This window comes from Scylla paramamosain, chromosome 48 (assembly GCF_035594125.1).
Source record: "Scylla paramamosain isolate STU-SP2022 chromosome 48, ASM3559412v1, whole genome shotgun sequence".
Classification (NCBI taxonomy): domain Eukaryota; kingdom Metazoa; phylum Arthropoda; class Malacostraca; order Decapoda; family Portunidae; genus Scylla; species Scylla paramamosain.
This window is the reverse complement of record NC_087198.1, coordinates 5155482-5161508: the sequence shown is the minus strand read 5'-3', so window position 1 is coordinate 5161508 and position 6027 is coordinate 5155482. Positions and strand designations below refer to the sequence as shown.

Sequence of the window (6027 nt, the reverse complement as noted above, 5' to 3'; positions counted from 1 at the left end):
TACGGGACTCGTGGGTGTGCTCTGTGAAATGACGGACACACGGTTGTATTGTCGCAGCCTCGGAGGTGCCACTTAGTCATATTACGAATGGTTTAATATTACATTATCTTATAACAAGACAAATGGGATTACAAAGCATGTAATTTACCGATAAGCGTTACAGGACAACATTATTGCGGTGATTAAAAGTACTTCTGTAAAATGCTACGCGGCATCATCAAAGCGAGGGAGGAGGGCGGGTGGGTAGCCTGCCCTTGCGACCTTGAAAACAGCTGAGAGACGATGCCACGTAGCATTTTACAGGAGTACATTTTATCACCGCAATAATGTTGTTGTGTAATGCTTATCGGTAAATTACATGCTTTTTTATATCATTTGTCTTGTTATAAGATACTGCAATATTCCACAGCCTGCAAAAAATAACATTAAACCATTCGTAATTTGAACAAGTGGCACCTCCGAGGCTGAGACAATGCAGCCGTCTGTACTTCACCTCACAGCTACACGCAGGGCACAGCAGCGAGTCCCCATACATTTTCAACTCCTCTGACGCACGTCGCCCACCACCAGGGTCAGAGGGTCGGACATGATGCAGAAGAAGGCGCGGGAGCCGAAGTATTCATCCGCCGTCCACCGCTCCCCGTCGCTGAGAAAGCTGCTCCTTGTGTCACAGCTGAGGAAGAGAGAGGCGAGGGATAGTTCACTCCTGCAGGAACACCAAGTAAGAACGAACACCAATAGACATGGCCACTCGGAGGGATACAAAGGAAAAAACAAGAAGTAAAAGATATGGACCGGAGGTTGAAATCGCTCACACATGAACAAACAGTAATACATAAGAGCACGGAGTTTAGATCACTCACAAAGAAATACAAATGAAGAACAAACATATCTAACTTGCATTTTGTTCTTCCGAGGCTGTCTGTGATAAAGTACACTGAGCAATCTTGTAAAGTGGATGTAGGCTGGAAAATGCAAGGATGCAGGCACGGTGAGAGAGGGAGGAAAAGTGAGAGGGAGGGAGGAAGGGAGGCAGAAAGGAGGGAAGGAAGGAACGTAGGAGAAAAGAAAGGAATAAATAAAAGCAAAGCCTTCCCCACCAAAAAAATAATTAATTAATAAAATGAAATAAAAAAATAAATAAAAGTAAAACGGAGAAAAAAAAAGAAAAAAGGAAGGTATGAACAAAAGGAGAGGGAAAGGAAGAAACGGATAAGAAAAGGAGAGAAATCAAATGAAAGAAAGGAAGGCAGGAAGGATAAAAAAAAATGAAATAACGGAAAGGTAGAAAACGAAGAAAGGAAATCAAATAAATACAAAAAGGAAGGAAGAAAGAAAGAGGAAGGAAAACGATGCCATAAGTAATGAGAGAGTTAAACCAAAAAAAAAAAAAAACAGACAAGACTTGAATAGAAAAGAGAGAGAGAGAGAGAGAGAGAGAGAGAGAGAGAGAGAGAGAGAGAGAGAGAGAGAGAGAGAGAGAGAGAGAGAGGAGAGAGAGAGGAGAGAGAGAGAGAGAGAGAGAGAGAGAGAGACTAGATAAACAAACATCCGAGAGTGGCGAGGATGGGGGAGGCTGGAGGGTGGTGAAGGAAGGGGACAGGGGAATGGATGAGCAGGGCAAGGCAGGGAAGGAAGGAAGAGCAGTGAAGGGAAGGAGGAATAATGATGGAAGAAAGGCAAGTGAGGGAAGAGGGACGGTGAAGGAGGAGCAGTGAAGGAAGGAGAGCCAGGGGAAGTAGAGGCAGTGAAGGAAAGTGAGGGGCCGTGGAGGAAGAATAGGGACGTTGTTGTAACCCAGCAAACAACAAGAAATGAAACATGTAACAAGAAACAAGAATGAAACAAAAGTGAAGAAATGAAAAAGGGAAACGAGAAGTAGAAAGAATAAATGAGGGAAGAAGATGATAAAAACGACAGCAGGTATCAAGAAGCTATCACCACCCTGACAGATAAGAGACGAGACGTGACCACCGTGGAGAACAACAAGATGCGGTGAGTCATCACAACACTAACAGAGCCGGAGATTAGCACAACATTACAAGAAGAGGTACTCAGGTGGCCATCACTGAATTAGTATACGAGGGAAGCAGAGGTCACCGGAAACAGGTGACATGGACAACACGGACAGCCGGCACACCACAGGAACCGCCGCCTCCTTGTTCCTGATTAGAAGATGCGATTACCAAAGTAACTCGAGAATGAATCTTATTGAAAGTTAAGGAAAAATAAACTGTGTGATCGAAGTACGGGGAAGATAAATATAGTTACTTGAAAATGGATCTTGCGGAAAGTATATGAAATTGAACCATATGACCAAAGTATGAGAAAATAAATATATTTACTCGAAAATGAACCTTATTGAAAGTTACAGGAAAATGCCGCGAATGATCGAAGTAGTGGAAAATAAATGTTATAGCAACGGAAGCCTTGTTGGGGCAAAAGGTCGCTCTAACATCACACGTATATTACAAGGTGTAGGAGACGGGAATAGACAGAAACAGAGAGAGGGACAAGCTAGACACAGCTGTCAGACCAGAGAGGGTCAGGATGGGCAAGCCGCCTGTCGCAGTACCAGTAAGTAGAGCCACACAGTTGTAATGCAGTCACAGTAAAATGTTGGTGTTATATATTGACAGAGAGGGATTGGGTGGTGTAGGATGTGTTCCTCAATGAATATTACCTGGGAAGTTTCTTTATCGGTGCTTGACAGTGGCATGTTATTCATTACATATCTCGCCTGAACATTGTTCAGGCGAGATATGTATTGTACACTTTTCTATATTGAATCTCATCCGCCATTTTCTGCCCAGCTTGTTAGTCTATTTAGGTCACACTGGAGTTCCTGCCATTGTGACACAGACGTTATTCTACTTGTTATCTTGGTGTCGTCTGCAAATTTACTTATTTTGCAATTTATCCCTTCATCAATATCATTAATGTACATTATAAAGAGTAATGGTCTTAATACTGAGCCTTGAGGAACACCGCTGTTTACCTTTTGCCACTCTGACTCTTTTGCATTTATCACAACACGCTGTTTTCTGTCAGAGAGCCAGTCTCTCAGCCATTTCAGGGTGTTTCCGGCAATGCCGTGAGCTTTTACTTTACTGGTGAGTCTCTTAAGGAGAACAGTGTCGAAAGCTTTCTGGAAATCAAGGTAGATAATATCAAAAGCTTTTGTCTCGTCATGCGAGTTAAATAGTAAGTTCATTAAGCAGGAACGCTTGGTTCTGAAATCGTGTTGCGAATCCTTTATGATTTTGTTTTCTTCTAAATATTTAACATTTCTATCTCTGATTATTGTTTCCATCAGCTTTCACAATACTGAAGTGAGACTGATCAGCCTGTAATTGGCTGGGAGAGATTTATTTATTTATTTATTTTTAAAGACTGGCGTGACATTTACTAGTTTCCATTCGTGGGGAACTTTACCCGCTAGTAAAGTTTTATTGAATAAAATTGTAAGCGTTTCACGAGCTCATTTCTTGCTTCTTTAAGAAGCCTTGGTGATATCTTGTCTGGCCCGGCTGTCTTGTTTACGTTCATGCTCTTCGTGACTCAGAGGATTTCACTTTCTGTGATGGTGAAGTCCGGCAGCGTGGTGCCTCTTGACTGAGTCGAGGGGGTCGGCAGACTGCCCTGAACATCCTCAGTCGTGAAGACTGTTGAAAAGTACTCGTTCAGGGTGTTCGCCATGTCTGTTTCGTTTTCTATTTTTGTGCCATTTTCTGTTATTAGTGGACCAATCGTTGATGTTAAAACCCTTTTTGTTTTCACATAGGAGGAGGAGCAGCAGGAAGCGAAAAGGAAATACAACAAAAACAACAACAAAACAAGCATCAGGGAGATGAAGAAGCAAACAAAGAGGAGGAGGAGGAGGAGGAGGAGGAGGAGGAGATTATACGTCGTTGGCTTTCAGAAAGGAGCGTAAAAAGAAGCCAGCGTGTCAGTCTTACTCCCTTCCTACTTTCCTTCCCTCAATCCCTCCCTCCTTTCCTCCTTCCCTCCCCTTTCTCTTCTCCTCTTCCCTCCTTCCCTCCCCTTTCCCTTTTCCTTCACAGCCTCTCTGGTATGAAAGAGAAGTAATTCTTACTTTTTCCTTCAATCGCTTCCTCTCTTTTGTCCTCTTTCTTACACGCACTTGAGAGAGAGAGAGAGAGAGAGAGAGAGAGAGAGAGAGAGAGAGAGAGAGAGAGAGAGAGAGAGAGAGAGAGAGAGAGAGAGAGTTACAAGTTACAAGGAGTTACAAGGAAGAGAAGTACTCCAGAAGGCCTTATGACCCATACAGGCAGTATTGAAAGAGACTCAAGCTAAGTTAGAAACACATGTCCAGGTGACATCGAGTCTACGCCCTGGCCTGTACTCTCTCCAGTCTTGTGATGTTTTTACGGTAAGAAGGACTCCAAAACTGAACTACGTACTCCAAATGTGGACAGACGAGAGAGTTGTACAGTGATAATACTATTTTTTTTTTTTTACAATATCCAAACTGTCTCTTTATGTAGCACAAAAGTTTCTGAGCCTTCTTCTCTACAGCTATACACTGCTTCGAGAACTTGAGGTCATTGGTAATAACTACACCCAAGCCTTTCTCCGAGTCAGTGCTCTTCAGAGGCTTTCCCTTAAGAACGTACTCATATTGGGGGTTGCGGTACCCAATGTGCATGACCTTGCACTTGGCTGCATTAAATGGCATCTGCCATTTGTCTGACAACTCTACCAGCTTATGGAGATCAAGCTGAAGTTGTTCTACTTTCTCCGGAGTCGAAACGTCTGATCCTAACTTCGTGTCGTCGGCAAACTTACAGATTCTGGAGACAATTCCTTTATCTATATCATTAATGTATAGGATGAGAGACAGAGAGAGAGAGAGAGAGAGAGAGAGAGAGAGAGAGAGAGAGAGAGAGAGAGAGAGAGAGAGAGAGAGAGAGAGAGAGAGAGAGAGAGAGAGAGAGAGAGAGAGAGAGAGAGAAAGAGACACGTGGAATGACTCACACACAGGTAAGATTACTTGACAACTTGCGCCAGGTTAATCAGCTTCGTGAGTACAACCTGTATCATCATAAGGGGGAAAGACACCTGTAACAAATTATTATTTATTTATTTATTTTTTTTTATATAGAAAGGATACTGGCCAAGGGCAACAAAAATCTAACAAAAAAAATGCCCACTGAAATGGCAGTCCCATAAAAGGGTCAAAGCAGTGGTCAAAAATTGGTGGATAAGTGTCTTGAAACCTCCCTCTTGAAGGAATTCAAGTCATAGGAAGGTGGAAATACAGAAGAAGGCAGGGAGTTCCAGAGTTTACCAGAGAAAGGGATGAATGATTGAGAATACTGGTTAACTCTTGCGTTAGAGAGGTGGACAGAATAGGGGTGAGAGAAAGAAGAAAGTCTTGTGCAGCGAGGCCGCGGAAGGAGGGGAGGCATGCAGTTAGCAAGATCAGAAGAGCAGTTGGCATGAAAATAGCGGTAGAAGACAGCTAGATATGCAACATTGCGGCGGTGAGAAAGGGGCTGAAGACAGTCAGTTAGAGGAGAGGAGTTGATGAGACGAAAAGCTTTTGATTCCACCCTGTCTAGAAGAGCAGTATGAGTGGAACTCCCCCAGACATATGAAGCATACTCCATACATGGACGGATAAGGCCCTTGTACAGAGTTAGCAGCTGGGGGGGTGAGAAAAACTGGTGGAGACGTCTCAGAACACCTAACTTCATAGAAGCTGTTTTAGCTAGAGATGAGATGTGAAGTTTCCAGTTCAGATTATAAGTAAAGGACAGACCGAGGATGTTCAGTGTAGAAGAGGGGGACAGTTGAGTGTCATTGAAGAAGAGGGGATAGTTGTCTGGAAGATTGTGTCGAGTTGATAGATGGAGGAATTGAGTTTTTGAGGCATTGAACAATACCAAGTTTGCTCTGCCCCAATCAGAAATTTTAGAAAGATCAGAAGTCAGGCGTTCTGTGGCTTCCCTGCGTGATATGTTTACCTCCTGAAGGGCTGGACGTCTATGAAAAGACGTGGAA

At 43.2% G+C, this 6027-nt stretch overlaps 1 long non-coding RNA gene across 1 annotated transcript in view; it reads right to left on the bottom strand.

Moving 5' to 3' along the window:
* Positions 1-6027, bottom strand: part of LOC135095296 (uncharacterized) — a 32653-nt gene continuing 26626 nt past the window's right edge. The window contains exon 4 of the long non-coding RNA XR_010264228.1: positions 1-673. This is a non-coding gene — a long non-coding RNA (uncharacterized LOC135095296). The remainder of the gene's footprint in view (positions 674-6027) is intronic.